The sequence below is a fragment of the Chiloscyllium plagiosum genome, unplaced genomic scaffold (assembly GCF_037043375.1).
Source record: "Chiloscyllium plagiosum isolate Xiang-an unplaced genomic scaffold, Cpla_swu_hap1 HiC_scaffold_18, whole genome shotgun sequence".
Lineage (NCBI taxonomy): Eukaryota > Metazoa > Chordata > Chondrichthyes > Orectolobiformes > Hemiscylliidae > Chiloscyllium > Chiloscyllium plagiosum.
The window spans coordinates 5,232,571-5,246,953 of NW_028270156.1; positions in this window are offsets into that span (position 1 = coordinate 5,232,571).

Consider the following 14,383-nt stretch of genomic DNA (forward strand, 5'->3'; position numbering starts at 1 on the left):
TATTATCAGGGATTAATTTCTAAGCTCCTAGATACAAAAGAAAGGAAGCATTACAGGTAAATGGTTGGAAATGTGATGGGTTTAACCAGAGGTACACATTGACGTTCAAAGCCAAGACAGCTGGAAGGCTTCATTGTATTATTCATCAGATCAAATCAACCTGAAACTGACTGCTTTACATAAAAATGTATGGTTTTCCCACTCCGCCCCACCACAACTCTGTAGGTCTACAGTACTTTGCAAATTGCTCAAAGGACTTGTGACTGAAGTGAAATTAAGGACCCATGTCAGAACATGTATTTCTTAAAATTGATGCCTGTATGTTCATTGAGATCAATCAATTCCCTCCATCAGTCTCTGTAAGGAGTTTATTTTTTTGAGTTGCTGCAGATACATTTGATGATTTATTGTCTTGCTGTTTGGAATAATAAGAGGAAGAACTAGCAAAATGTATCTGATTAGAATTTCAGGTTGCTGAGAATTGTGGACAAAAGCATTGTTCCAAACAGACAAGAGTGAACTTTTCCACAAACCCTCCAGACATGCTGAACCTTTCCAGTATTCTCGGTTTCTTGTTAAAGTTTCCAGCATCCGCAGGATTTTGTTTTCATATGAGATTGAACGAATGGGGAAAGGTTAACGTCAGAGCACAAAGGCCAGGGTGACCAGGAAGATCACTTCCTGTAGCCTTGCCCATTCTCTTCCCATCCCAGCATTCCCACCAACACACGCCCTGCCCCTGCCACCCCGCCCCAACGCACACACACACACACACACACACACACTCTCTCACACACATGCACACACAATCTCTCTCACACACACAAGCACACACTCTCACTCACACACATGCACACATACTCCCTCACACACATACACACATACATACACACACAATCTCTGCCATCCTTACCCAGTCTGGCCTACATGTGACTCCAGACCCACAGCAATATAGTTGACTGCTAATTGCCCTTTGTACAGCTTCTTCCCCACTGTTATCAGACTTATGAACGGACCTCTCATATATTAGAGTTGATATTTCTCTGTACCTTCTCTGTAGCTGTGACATTATATTCTGCATTCTGTTTTATTACCCTGATGTACTTATGTAAGGTATGATTTGTCTGGGTAACATGCAAAACCATATTTTTCACTGTATCTCGACACATGTGACAATAATAAATCAAATCAAATCAAGCTGGACTGGGAAGTCTCAGAATGAAGGGGCACCAATTTAAGACTGAGACAGGAAGGAATGTCTTCTCTCTGAGAGTTTGGAACTCCTGGCCACAGGGAGCTATGGGACCAGAGTCCTAGTGTATACTTAAGGCTGACATCGATTCTTTATCAGCCGGGGAATCCAGGGGAAAGGACAGGAACGTTCTTGTAAGGAATATCCGATCAGCCATGATCCTATTGAAAGACAGAGCAGGCTCGTGGGGCTGACTGGCCTCCTCCTGATCCTATTTCTGATGGCCTATGGTCTAAGGGAAATGAGGGGCAAGAGAGAAATGTGGACCTTACCAGCATCACTCCCATTGCAGTGAAGGACTGCTTCAGCTCCTTCCAAAAGACCCCACTACATGGGGGTTGATTTATCCCAGAGACTCCCTGTTCAGTCAAAGCCTTCACCATCTTCCCTTTGGAACCCCTCCCCTCCACTCCCCCAGACACTGGAACACATCACTAGCTTCACTTCACTAACGACCACTCTGTCTTCAGAACCCTCCTTCAAACCCAACTCTTAATGCTGATGTTAATGTGTAGGGGGGCATAAGTAACATCCCAACGAATCTCATTATTGACTTCCAGTGGGATGTTACCCATGCCCCCCTCCCACCCCACACGTTAACAGCACAGAAGTAGAGCGAGTGGACCGTGTCAAGCTCCTGGGAGTGGTCGTCCACAACAAGCTTTCTTGGACTCTTCATGTGGATGCATTGTTTACAAAGGCCCAACAATGTCTCTTCTTCCTCAGGCAACTGAGGAAATTTGCCATGACCGTGAATATCCTTGCCAACTTTTATAGGTGCACCATCGAGAGCATTCTGTCTGGATGTGTCACTACCTGGTATGGTAACTGTACCATTCAAGATCGGAGACGGTTACAGAGAGTGGTGAACTCAGCCCAGACAATCACAAAGGCCAACCTCCCATCTATAGAATCCATCTACCAGGCCCACTGTTAGGGAAAGGCCGCCAGCATTCTCAAAGATCCATCCCACCCTGGCAATGTTTTTCTACAACCTCTACCATCAGGGAGAAGGTACAGAAGCCTGAACACACGCACCAGCCGGTTTTGAAACAGTTACTACCCTACTGTTGTTAGAATACTGAATGGACTCTCAAACTCTGTGTTTTGTTTTAACCGCTGTTTGTCTATTATTTATTTATCTATGCTACTTAACTCTGTGATCTGCCTGTATTGCTCGCAAGACAAAGCTTTTCACTGTGCCTCGGTACACATGACAATAAATTCAATTCAATTCAATTCAATTCTTTGACAACAGCTTTGGCACCTCATAGAACAAGGAACAAAGAATATTACAGCACAGGAACAGGCCCTTCGGCCCTCCAAGCCTGTGCCGATCCAGATTCTCTATCTCAACCTATCACTTATTTTCAAAGGATCTGTATCCTTCTGCTCCCTGCTCATTTGTGTATCTGTCTAGATACATCTTCAATGGTGCTTTCATGCCTGCCTCTACCACCTCTGCTGGCAACACATTCCAGGCACCTACCACTCTCTGTGTAAAGAACTTTCCACGCGTATCTCCCTTCAACTTTTCCCTTCTCACCTTGAACTCGTAACCCGTGGTAATTGAATTGCCCACTCTGGGAAAAAGCTCCTTGCTATCCACCCTGTCTATACCTCTCATGATTGTATAGACCTCAATCAGGACCCCCTCTCCCTCCGTCTTTCTAATAAAAATAATCCTGATCTACTCAACCTCTCTTCATAGGTAGCGCCCTCCAAACCAGGCAACATCCTGGTGAACCTCCTCTATACCCTCTCTAAAACATCCACATCCTTTTGGTAATGCGGTGACCCAAACTATATGCAGTATTCCAAATGTGGCCGAACCAAAGTCCTATATAACTGTAACATGACCTGCAAACTCTTGTACTCAATACCCCGTCTGATGAAGAAAAGCATGCCTTATGCCTTCTCGACCACTCTATCGATCTGTGTTGCCACCTTCAGGGAACAATGGATTTGAACTGGCTGTACCTCAATTTTCCCCAGGGCTTTTCCATTTACCATATAGTTCACTCTTGAATTGGATCTTCTAAAATGCATCACTCGCATTTGTCCAGATTGAACTCTATCTGCCATTTCTCTGTCCAACTCTCCAATCTATTTATATTCTGCTGTATTCTCTGACAGTCCCCTTCACTATCTGCTATTCCACCAATCTTAATGTCATCTGCAAACTTGCTAATCAGACCACCTATACCTTCCTCCAGATCATATATCACAAACAACAGTGGTCCCAACATGGATCCCTTTGGATCACCACTGGTCGCAGTTCTCTATTTTGAGAAACTCCCTTCCACTATTACTCTCTGTGTCCTATCACCCAGCCAGCTCTCTATCCACGTAGCTAGCACACCCTGGACCCCATGTGACTTCACTTTCTCTATCAGCCTACCATTGGGGAACCTTATCAAACACTTTACTGAAGTCCATCTGCAGCCATCCCCTCATCAATCAACTTTGTCACTTCCTCAAAGAATTCTATTAAATTAGTAAGACTTCCCTGCACAAAACCATGTGGTCTGTCACTGATAAGTCCATTTTCTTCCGAATGGGAATAGATCCTATCCCTCAGTATCTTCTCCAGCAGCATCCCTATCACTGACGTCAGGCTCACCGGTCTATAATTCCCTGGATTATCCCTGCTACCCTTCTTAAACAAGAGGACAACATTAGCAATTCTCCAGTCCTCCAGGACCTCGCCATGTTCAAGGATGCCCCAGCTATTTCCTCTCTCACTTCCCTCAGTACCTTGGGAAAGATTCCATCCAGACCTGGGGACTCGTCCACCTTAATGCTTTTTAGAATATCCAACACATTCTCCCTCCTTATACTGACTTGACCTAGAGTAATCAAACATCTATCGCTAATCTCAACATCCGTCATGTCCCTTTCCTTTTGTCAATTCCTATGTGTTGAGGAGAAGTTTTGCTGCAGTAACAAAGATCAATAAACCCTCTATAACTCCACAGTAGGCTAACAACCAAGTGTAGGTAAATGAGATTTGTATAATTTGGTGTTTGTTGGCCCACATCGACATGGGCAACAGCATAATATTGTAATTGGTTACTACCTGGTGTTGGCACTGGGCTAAATATTTGCCAGGTACTCAAGGAAGACACACCTGCCTCCCTTTGAAACCGCACTATGGGATCACCCAACCGAAAGGCTGTAGTTCAAACCTCCACCATGGGTCTTGAACCCATAGCCTTGTAACACAGAGACCACAGAACCCCGGTCTGTACCACAATGTGGGCTGGGTACACTGGGCCTAGATTAGAGTGGTGCTGGAAAAGCACAGTGGGTCAGGCAGCATCTGAGGAGCAGGAGAGAGGATGTTTTAGGCATAAGCCATCATATTCCTGATAAAGGGCTTTTGCCCGAAATGTTGATTTTCTTGCTCCTCGGATGCTGCCTGACCTGCTGTGCTTTTCCAGCACCACTCTAATCTAGACTCTGATTTCCAGCATCTGCAGTCCTCACTTTTGTCTGGGTACATTGGGTTTTCACTTTGGATAAGAAAAGTGTTGCAACTGCCAGCAACAATATAATTTCAACACACAGTGATTTTTTTTTTTAAAAACATGCCTTTTCTTGTTCAAGTGATGATCACCCAAAAAGCTGACATTATTTTTCTTTTAAAATGCAGCGTCTCAAGAGGTAGAGGCTGAACATGTGGATACTCTGGAATGCAGCAGCGTGGTAGCCCTCCCCTCAGTTGTCTCATAGTTTGGCACACTCATTGAGAACATTTGATAGATCATCCCAAAATATAAAGAGGGATTTCTTGCAGGAATAAAGTGGTGTAATTAAAAATATTACATCAAATCGAAAAGCAAATGAGAAACAGAAAATAAATCATGGTTTGGGTTACTTCCTCGGGTAAGAATTCAAAAGTGGTGGATGATTAAGAATAATCTATTATCAATGCTAAATGGAATGTCATAGATCAGGAATTTCCAAACATTACACTGAGGTGGCATAGTTCTGGACTAGACACACCAAAGCAGAAAATTTCTCCTAATATCTCCTTGGCCACGTGACTCATTTCAACCGGAACTAATGATTGCAATTTTCATGTGAAAGATTGGGAAAGAAAGACATTCAAAGTTACCCCTGATTCTACACTTCAATCGAAACAATCACACTCCATTGACGAGATTGCAATGGGAACTGGGAATTAGAGTCATAAAGAAATAGAGATGTACAGCATGGAAACAGACCCTGCGGTCCAACCCGTCCATGCCGACCAGATATCCCAACCCAATCTAGTCCCACCTGCCAGCACCCAGCCCATATCCCTCCAAACCCTTCCTATTCATATACCCATCCAAATGTCTCTTAAATGTTGCATTTGTACCAGCCTTCACCACATCCTCTGGCAGCTCATTCCATACACGTACCACCCTCTGTGTGAAAAAGTTGCCCCTTAGGTCTCTTTTATATCTTTCCCCTCTCACCCTAAACCTATGCCCTCCAGTTCTGGACTCCACGACCCCAGGGAAATGACTTTGTCTAGTTATTCTATCTATGCCCCTCATAATTTTGTAAACCTCTATAAGGTCACCCCTCAGCCTCCGACGCTCCAGGGAAAACAGCCCCAGCCTGTTCAGCCTCTCCCTATAGCTCAAATCCTCCAACCCTGGCAGCATCCTTGTAAATCTTTTCTGAACCTTTTCAAGTTTTATAAAATTTTTAAGGCAGACACTGTAGGTACAGTGTTCAGCTCTGTATTATTGTATGTGTCTCCTACTCTTCATCAGCTCCCTGTCACTTTGTTCCACACAGCCTACAGTTTTCTGCCCCATGCCAACATCCTCCCCCTCAAAATCTCTGATGCTACATTCTAAGAATATATTTCAAAACAGGTAGAAAAGGATGTATTGGATAACTTTTCTCAGAAGGCTCCACACCAAATGAACTCCAAAGTATATCAGCAGCAACAACTCTTGACAGCCATAGACTCAGACATGTGACTTCCAGTAAGTATCCTTTATTTTACAAAAAAGTGTCCAAAGAATCCCTTTAGTGACTTTTTTTTTTAAAAAACACACAAATTCATGCCTCCTCGGTCTATCATATGAAGCAATTGTCACAATCATCTTCTCTGGAATTCAATCATTTTAACATGTGAGGTTTGGAGTGAAGAAGCCTGGCAAAGCCCAGTCTAAGCATAACTGAGAAGATGGTTACTTTGTAGGTACTTACGATAATCGAGAGGAACCTGTCAAACAGTAATTGGCTGAGGTGGGTTTGTTGACAGGACATAGAGACATAGAGATGTACAGCACGGAAACACATCCTTCAATCTAACTCGTCCATGCCAACCAGATATCCTAAATTAATCTAGACCCATTGGCCCATATCCCTTGAAACCTTTTCTTTTCATGTATCCATCCAGAATGCCTTTTTAATGTTACAGTTATACCAGCCTCTACGACTTCTTCTGGCAGCTCATTCCATACACATACCACCCTCTGCATGAAAATGTTGCCCATTAGGTCTCTTTTAAACTTTTCCCCTCTCACCTTAAACCTATGCCCTCCAGTTTTGGACTCTCCTACCCTGGGGAAAAGACCTTGGCTATTCATCCTATCCATTCCCCGCACAATTTTACAAACCTCTATGAGGTCACCCCTCATCCTCCGATGCTCCAGGGAAAACAGCCCCAGCCTTTTCAGCCTCTCTCTATAGCTCAAACCCTCCAACTCTGGTAACATCTTTGTGAATCTTTTCTGAACCCATTCTCCCTGGACAACTTCGAGCATTGCAATTTGGATGTCAGTGTTAGAGCTGATGGCGTGAGTTTGGAACTCACTGTCTGTAAGGATGGTAGAGGCAGAAACCTTCACAACATTGAAGAAGTATTTAGATGTGCACTTGCAATGCCAAGGCAGACAAGGTTATAGCCAAGTGCTGGAGAGTGGAATTAAAACAGTTAGGTGTAGTCTTCTGTGACTCTGTGAACAATGTGACTGGGGACCTGACTAGTTGTGGAGCAGAAGTAACTGCAGTGTTACTATTACTTTAATATGTCCAACATTGGACTTTCTCCAGATGCTGAATACTCAGCTTGAAAAGCATATTTCAAATTGTTGTTACGTAAAACAGAAAGGTTTTGAAAAAAGGTTTGGGGAAGTTCTTCAATGAAGTCACACGTCTGAGTCGATGAATTTTTTGTGCCACTTTTCTTGCGTTAATTTCTTGTTGTTGCTGTTTCAAATGAGCAGATTGTTTGTGATTTCTCTTTCTAATAGTGATGTGTTGTTGCTTGTAACACACTGACTGAAAAACTCAAATTGCCATTTCAGAAAATGTACTGGATGACATCAATGGAATGGAAGAATGGGAATATAGTTTGTAACAAGGAACATTACCCAGCAGGATGTAGCATACAAGTTGTCATAAATCATTCTTCCTATGGCTAACCTTTATTTTTATGGACGAGGAGAAACTATTAAACCTTTCTTTATTGACATACCCAGAAAAATGTCCCAATTGCCAAATCTAGCAGCCAGGTTATTGGTTACGCCTGCAGTCGGGGGGTGAACATTTCAATTATTAACCAGATTAGAAAGCTACTCAAAAAAGTTGAGAAAACTTAGAACCTTCAAGATTTGTTGATTCAGCAACATTTTGAGAGTGTGTTCTCTCCGTTTTTGCCTGCAATTTAGACAGGTTGAGCTTCCTTGCGATAGGGTTAGAGATGGAGAGAATGACAGAGAAATCATTAAGAAGTAGCTCAGAACAAGCAAATAATCAGACATTTCTCACTTTGTAGCTCAGTCACGGATGTAAATATAGAAAGTGAAACTAAAGCAGTAAATATATTGGGGTCAGAGCAACACAGGCAGCAACAAATAGTACGACCCAAATGATAATCGTGTAATTAGCAAAGTGTCCCACTCCTCTCAAACAATAAGCTGTCTGTACTAAGCAGGGATGGAATTGAGCCAAAGGTGGTCAGACACAACATCATATAGCACGAACTAATTCACACTGTCGAAAGCAGAACTTGGCCACTAATTAGAATGCGCACAGTCTGTGTTTAACCTCTTCAAAACAATGAGTATGTCTTATCGCTGAGTAAAGTACTGCTCAAAAGCTCTCACGTCCTAGATTCCTAATCATTGTCATTGTTTACAATGACTCAGAGCACCACATTAAAACAAAATCCCCACTATATTGGCCAACAATTCAATTGTCACCAGCAATGAAGTAATTTGCTTTAACAAAGTAGTCTTATTCTGGGTGCTTTTTTAGGATAGGAGAGACTATTTTCACTGGCAGGAGGTCGGTAACCAGAGAGCAAAGATTTCAGAATAATTGAAGGGCTCTGGAGGAGAAATATGGAGGAATATTTCTAAAGTGTTAAGTGGAGTGCATTGTTTGATGGTATCAGTTGTGGGGGAACATAAAAATAATGGGTCAGGGAGAAAAATAGGGATGACCCATTTAAGATAAAGATTGGGAGAAATTTCCTCTCTCAAAAGGTGATTGGTCTTTGGAGATCACTTCCCCAGAGAACAGAGGAGAGTGGTATATCGGATACCGTCAAGACCAAGTTAGACTGACTCGTAGGTGGATGTACCTACTAGAGAAGGTGCAAAACTTGACCTACTCTTGGGAAATATGGCAGGGCAGGTGACTGAGGTGTCAGTGGGGGAGCACTTTGGGGCCAGTGACAATAATTCGATTAGATTTAAATAGTGATTGAAGTTCTAAATTGGAGAAAGGCCAAATTTGACGGTGTTAGGCAAGAACTTTCAAAAGCTGACTGGGGTCAGATGTTTGCAAGTAAAGGGACGGCTGGAAAATGGGAAGCCTTCAGAAATGAGATAATGAGAATCCAGAGAAAGTATATTCCTGTTAGGGTGAAAGGAAAGGCTGGTAGGTATAGGGAATGCTGGAGGACTAAAGAAATTGAGGGTTTGGTTAAGAAAAAGAAGGTAGCATATGTCAGGTGTAGACAAGATAGATCGAGTGAATCTTTAGAAGAGTATAAAGGCAGTAGGAGTATACTTAACAGAGAAATCAGGAGGGCAATGTTCAGAAAGTGGGGGGGACAATGTTCAGAATATGGGGGGGACAATGTTCAGAATGTGGGGGTCAATGTTCAGAATGTGGGGGGGACAATGTTCAGAATGTGGGGGTCAATGTTCAGAATGTGGGGGGGACAATGTTCAGAATGTGGGGGTCAATGTTCAGAATGTGGGGGGACAATGTTCAGAATGTGGGGGGGAACAATGTTCAGAATGTGGGGGGGGACAATGTTCAGAATGTGGGGGGGACGATGTTCAGAATGTGGGGGGGACAATGTTCAGAATGTTGTGGGGACAATGTTCAGAATGTGGGGGGGACAATGTTCAGAATGTGGGGGGACAATGTTCAGAATGTGGGGGGACAATGTTCAGAATGTGGGGGGGAAAATGTTCAGAATGTGGGGGGGACAATGTTCAGAATGTGGGGGGACAATGTTCAGAATGTGGGGGGGACAATGTTCAGAATGTGGGGGGACAATGTTTAGAATGTGGGGGGAACAATGTTCAGAATGTGGGGGGGACAATGTTCAGAATGTGGGGGGGACAATGTTCAGAATGTGGGGGGACAATGTTCAGAATGTGGGGGGACAATGTTCAGAATGTGGGGGGGAAAATGTTCAGAATGTGGGGGGGACAATGTTCAGAATGTGGGGGGGACGATGTTCAGAATGTGGGGGGGACGATGTTCAGAATGTGGGGGGGACAATGTTCAGAATGTGGGGGGAACAATGTTCAGAATGTGGGGGGACAATGTTCAGAATGTGGGGGGGACGATGTTCAGAATGTGGGGGGGACAATGTTCAGAATGTGGGGGGAACAATGTTCAGAATGTGGGGGGGACAATGTTCAGAATGTGGGGGGACAATGTTTAGAATGTGGGGGGAACAATGTTCAGAATGTGGGGGGGACAATGTTCAGAATGTGGGGGGAACAATGTTCAGAATGTGGGGGGGACAATGTTCAGAATGTGGGGGGAACAATGTTCAGAATGTGGGGGGGACAATGTTCAGAATGTGGGGGGACAATGTTCAGAATGTGGGGGGGACAATGTTCAGAATGTGGGGGGACAATGTTCAGAATGTGGGGGGGACGATGTTCAGAATGTGGGGGGGACAATGTTCAGAATGTGGTGGGGAACAATGTTCAGAATGTGGGGGGGACAATGTTCAGAATGTGGGGGGACAATGTTCAGAATGTGGGGGGGACGATGTTCAGAATGTGGGGGGGACAATGTTCAGAATGTGGTGGGGAACAATGTTCAGAATGTGGGGGGAACAATGTTCAGAATGTGGGGGGGACAATGTTCAGAATGTGGGGGGAACAATGTTCAGAATGTGGGGGGACAATGTTCAGAATGTGGGGGGACAATGTTCAGAATGTGGGGGGAACAATGTTCAGAATGTGGGGGGACAATGTTCAGAATGTGGGGGGACAATGTTCAGAATGTGGGGGGAACAATGTTCAGAATGTGGGGGGAACAATGTACAGAATGTGGGGGGGACAATGTTCAGAATGTGGGGGGGAGCAATGTTCAGAATGTTGGGGGGACAATGTTCAGAATGTGGGGGGAAAAATGTTCAGAATGTGGGGGGACAATGTTCAGAATGTGGGGGGAACAATGTTTAGAATGTGGGGGGGATAATGTTTAGAATGTGGGGGGGCAATGTTCAGAATGTGGGGGGGGCAATATTCAGAATGTGGGGGGGACAATGTTCAGAATGTGGTGGGGAACAATGTTCAGAATGTGGGGGGACAATGTTTAGAATGTGGTGGGGAACAATGTACAGAATTTGGGGGGACAATGTTCAGAATGTGGGGGGGACAATGTTCAGAATGTGGGGGGAACAATGTACAGAATGTGGGGGGGACAATGTTCAGAATGTGGGGGGGACAATGTTCAGAATGTGGGGGGGACAATGTTCAGAATGTGGGGGGACAATGTTCAGAATGTGGGGGGGACAATGTTCAGAATGTGGGGGGACAATGTTCAGAATGTGGGGGGGACAATGTTCAGAATGTGGTGGGGAACAATGTTCAGAATGTGGGGGGACAATGTTCAGAATGTGGGGGGGACAATGTTCAGAATGTGGGGGGACAATGTTCAGAATGTGGGGGGGACAATGTTCAGAATGTGGGGGGGACAATGTTCAGAATGTGGTGGGGAACAATGTACAGAATTTGGGGGGGACGATGTTCAGAATGTGGGGGGGACGATGTTCAGAATGTGGGGGGACAATGTTCAGAATGTGGGGGGGACAATGTTCAGAATGTGGGGGGACAATGTTCAGAATGTGGGGGGGACAATGTTCAGAATGTGGGGGGGACAATGTTCAGAATGTGGTGGGGAACAATGTTTAGAATGTGGGGGGGCAATGTTCAGAATGTGGGGGGGAAATGTGCAGAATGTGGGGGGTGATGTTCAGAATGTGGGGGGGAAATGTGCAGAATGTGGGGGGTGATGTTCAGAATGTGGGGGGGCAATGTTCAGAATGTGGGGGGACAATGTTCAGAATGTGGGGGGACAATGTTCAGAATGTGGGGGGGGAAATGTTCAGAATGTGGGGGGACAATGTTCAGAATGTGGGGGGACAATGTTCAGAATGTGGGGGGGGACGATGTTCAGAATGTGAGGGGGACAATGTTTAGAATGTGGGGGGGCAATGTTCAGAATGTGTGGGGGACGATGTTCAGAATGTGAGGGGGACAATGTTTAGAGTGTGGGGGGGTGATGTTCAGAATGTGGGGGGGAAATGTGCAGAATGTGGGGGGTGATGTTCAGAATGTGGGGGGGGGATGTGCAGAATGTGGGGGGTGATGTTCAGAATGTGGGGGGGGACAATGTTCTGAATGTAGAGGGGGGCCGATGTTCAGAATGTGGGGGGGGGAAATGTTCAGAATGTGGGGCGGACAATGTTTAGAATGTGGGGAGTGATGTTCAGAATGTGGGGGGGTGATGTTCATAATGTGGGGGGGTGATGTTCAGAATGTGGGGGGGCAATGTGCAGAATGTGGGTGAGGTGATCTTCAGAATGTTGGGAGTGGATGATGTTTAGAATGTGGGGGGGACAATGTTCTGAATGTAGAGGGGGGGGGCGATGTTCAGAATGTGGGGGGGGGGAAATGTTCAGAATGTGGGGGGGACAATGTTTAGAATGTGGGGGTGATGTTCAGAATGTGGGGGGGGTCAATGTTCAGAATGTGGGGCGGACAATGTTCAGAATGTGTGAGGGGTGATGTTCAGAATGTGGGGGGGGGCAATATTCAGAATGTGGGGGGCGATGTTCAGAATGTGGGGGGTCAATGTTCAGAATGTGGGGTGACAATGTTCACAATGTGGGGGGTCAATGTTTAGAAAGTGGGGGGTGGATGTTCAGAATATGGGGGGAGGTGATGTTCAGAATGTGGGGGTGTGATGTTCAGAATGTGGAGGGGATAATGTTCAGAATGTGGGAGGGTGATGTTCAGAATGTGGGGGGGGAAATGTTCAGAATTGGGGGGGGGGGGTGATGTTCAGGATGTGGGGGGTGATGCTCCGAATGTGGGGGGAAACAATGTTCAGAATGTGGGGGGGATAATGTTCAGAAAATGGGGGGGGTTAATGTTCAGAATGTGGCGGGGCAATGTGCAGATGGGGGGGGGGGAGACAATGTTCAGAATGTGGTGGGGCAGTGTGCAGAATGTGGGGGGGACAATGTTCAGAATGTGCGGGGGCGATGTTCAGAATTTGGGGGGGACAATGTTCAGAATGTGGGGGGGGGAATGTTCAAAATGTGGGGGGGGGGACAATGTTCAGAATGTGGGGGGGACAATGTTCAGAATGTGGGAGGGCAATGTTCAGAACATCACCGCCTCACATCCCCACATTCTGAAAATTGTCCGCACATTCTGAACACCACACCCCCCACATTCTGAACATTGACCTCCCACATTCTGAACATCGCCCCCCACCCACATTCTGAACATTGTCCCAACCACATTCTGAACATTATTCCCCCCACATTCTGAACATCACACCCCCACATTCTGAACAACCCCCCTCCCCCCCCCACATCCAGAACATTGTCCCCCCCCACATTCTGAACATCACCCCCTCACATTCTGAACATTGTCGCCCCCACATTCTGAACATCACCCCCCACACATTCTGAAAATTATCCCCCGCACATTCTGAACATCACTCCCCCCACATTCTGAACATTGTCGCCCCCACATTCTGAACATCAACCCCCCCACATTCTGAACATTGTCCCCCCCACATTCTGAACATCATCCCCCCCACATTCTGAATATTCCCCACCCACATTCTGAACATTGCCCCCCCCACAATTTGAATATTTCTCCCCCACATTCTGAACATCGCACCCCCCCCCCAGATTCTGAACATTGTTCCCCCCACGTTCTGAACATTGTCCCCCCACATTTTGAACATTTCCCCCTCACATTCGGAACATCACCCCCCACATCCTGAACATCAACGCCCTAATTCTGAATATTTCCCCCCCACATTCTGAACATTATCCCCTCCACATTCTGAACATCACCCCCCCCCTCACATTCAGAACATACCCCCCCCAACATTCTGAACATTCCCCCCCACCACATTCAGAACATCACCTCCCCCCCAATTCTGAACATCACCCCCACATTCTGAACATTATCCCCTCCACATTCTGAACATCACCCCCCCCCTCACATTCAGAACATACCCCCCCCAACATTCTGAACATTCCCCCCCACCACATTCAGAACATCACCTCCCCCCCCCATTCTGAACATCACCCTCCACATTCTGAACATTTTCCCCCCACATTCTGAACATCACACCCCCACATTCAGAAAATTGCCCCCCCCCCCACATTCTGAACATCACCGCCTCATCCTGAACATCACCCCCAACATTCTGAAAATTGCCCCCCCCCCACATTCTGAACATCACTCCCCCCACATTCTGAACATTGTTCCCCCCCACATTCTGAACATCGCCCCCGCACATTCTGAACATTGTTCCCCCCCCCACATTCTGCACATCACCGCACCACATTCTGAACATTGTTCCCCCCCCCCACATTCTGCACATCACCGC